Source organism: Penaeus chinensis, chromosome 43 (assembly GCF_019202785.1).
Source record: "Penaeus chinensis breed Huanghai No. 1 chromosome 43, ASM1920278v2, whole genome shotgun sequence".
NCBI classification, from domain to species: domain Eukaryota; kingdom Metazoa; phylum Arthropoda; class Malacostraca; order Decapoda; family Penaeidae; genus Penaeus; species Penaeus chinensis.
The window spans coordinates 12,719,140-12,721,639 of record NC_061861.1 but is presented as its reverse complement, the minus strand read 5'-3'; the positions used below and the strand labels follow the sequence as shown (position 1 = coordinate 12,721,639).

Below are 2,500 nucleotides of genomic sequence, written 5' to 3'. Positions count from 1 at the left end.
CGACTCTGGTGGGGAGGATTGGCTGGCGTGTCGATGAGACTGTCACAAGTGACCATTACGGCACTATAACTACCCTCATGGATGCTGGCCCAGCCGAAATCCTAAGACCGAATCTAAGATGGAAAACAGACAAGGCCAACTGGCAGGCGTTTCAAAACGCCTTGGCCCTCTGTCTGAGATGCAATGATCCCCCACAAAGTGAAAATGTGGAAGTGCTCGAAGCTAGCCTGCTAAACGCCATTAATGAAGCAGCCTCACAGACCATACCCAAAACTCGGCCCGGGTCCAGAAGTCACAAAGACGCCTGGTACTTCAATGACGAGATCAGGGAGGTCAACCACTGGGTGAACATGTGCCGAAAATTATCCCTCCTAAGGGAGGCTGTCACGGATGCCAAGGAAACTGCCAACAGAGTCAGGCAGGAAAAGTGTCTGGAATGGTGTGAGTCCTTCGACCACCAAACCACCCTTTCAGAGCTGTGGCAACGGGTCAAGCTAGCTACCAGCCGCTCAGCCCCGAGGTGCACCCATCACGACCCCCAAGCAGAGGCTAACAGATAGGCGCACGAGTTCTCTGCGAGAACGAGCAGCAACAACCTGCCAGCCGAGATGAGGGCAAGACAAGAGCATCTACAGCCAGACAGACACGCTCAGATCAGAGAAAGGGCAGCCGAACCCGATAACTCAGACGTTATTTTTTCTCTGAGGGAACTAAGGAAAGCCTATAACACCAGTTCCAACACAGCCCCGGGCTCTGATGGGATCTCGTACCCCATTATCTCCCACCTAGGACTAGCAGGTGAGCGTGCACTCTTGCAACTCATCAACAAGTCCTGGGAAACTTCCACTCTACCCCAGAGTTGGAAGAGGGCTACCATAGTTCCCGTCCCAAAACCAAAGGAGCCGGGGAAGTACCGCCCCATCTCTCTGCTCAGCTGACTGGCCAAGACGGCCGAGAGGATATTACTAAACCGGCTTCAATGGAAAACGGGACCCCCGCACGAACACCTCCACGGGTTCACAAGGGGCATGGGCACAGCACACAGCATAGCCACGCTCTTAAGCACAATCAGCAAGGGCCCAGCTGTGGTGGTATTCCTTGACCTGGAGAAGGCTTTTGAACTGGCAAGTCTGCTTGCCATTCAGCAAAGCCTGATCCAGAAGGGAATCAGAGGAAAGCTCTTGACTTGGATAGGTGACTACTTCAATAACAGGACTGCCAATGTCAAATCCCAGGGTCACCTATCGCAGCACATGCCGCTTGAAAATGGAACGCCACAGGGTGGGGTTCTCAGTCCAGCCCTATTCAACACTTTAATGTCCTGCATCCTCAACATAAACCTCCCAGTGGGGTGCGAGATCATCTCGTATGCAGATGATCTTGCTATCACCTCCACTGGACCACGCAGCCAGAATAAAGCCCAGCGTTGTCTGGACCTCGTGTCAGAGGAGTGTTGTAGGACAGGACTAAAGATCTCTGCAGCCAAATCCAAAGCCATGGCTCTGAGACAGAGAGTTCGAGGCACAAGACTGAAAATCCAGGGAGTGGAATTAGAATGGGTCAAGGACTACCTATACCTTGGGGTAAGGATAGACCGGACCCTCTCCTTCCATAAGGAGGTCCAGTACCTGGCTGACCGAACCAAAGCAAGACTGTCCGTCATGAGAGCAATGACTGGGAGACACATAGGGGCCAGACACAAAGTACAAAGATCATTCTATGTACATGCTGTCCGGCCCATTGTGGACTATGCCTCAGTCACTCTAATTGCCGCAAAGAAAAAGCACACAGACAAATTAGAGACAGTCCAAAATGAAGCTGCCAGGATCATTCTGGGTGCCCCGAGGTGGACGAAGGTCCACAACCTCCTGATGGAGGCAAACCTTCTCCCCCTGGACTCACGAATCGATCTAATGGCAACACAATTCCTGTCAAAGGTCATCCAGGCTCCCAGGAACACAAGCCTAAGACAAAAATTAGTCAGATGCCTCGATCAAGACAACGAGCTCGTTGCAAACAACTCCTGGCTGTCTCATACAGCCAGGGTGTTGATACGCCATCAGCTCAAAGTACAGCTTCTTGCTAAGGGCATGGACTCCCCCCACCCCGACTTTGCCGAAGCCCCGCCGTGGGCACTGAGCCTGATAGAGTTCAACATAATGAGCCTGTTAATGAAAAAGAGCCTATACCCCATGCCAAGCCTAAAGGCAGAAGCCCACAGGGTCATTGCAGTCATCACTCCTCCGGGTAGTAGAACATACTACACGGATGGATCGGTCGATCCCTTGAGCCACACTGCAGGCGCCGGCTTTGCGGCAAGGGATGCCATGCGATCCATGAGGGTAACAGACAACGCCTCCTCGCTACAGGCAGAGGCAGTTGCAATCATGGGAGCCCTAGGCCACGCGTCCCTAAGGGAAGGACACGTGGTCATACACAGACTCCAGGGCAGCCATTGACTGTCTTCAGCACAGCTCACCCACAGACAACATCTACCTAC

At 52.9% G+C, this 2,500-nt stretch overlaps 1 protein-coding gene across 1 annotated transcript in view; it reads right to left on the bottom strand.

Moving 5' to 3' along the window:
- LOC125048235 (octopamine receptor beta-2R-like) overlaps positions 1 to 2,500 on the bottom strand; it is a 378,640-nt gene that overhangs the window by 235,376 nt on the left and 140,764 nt on the right. The gene's annotated exons all lie outside the window — the stretch shown is intronic.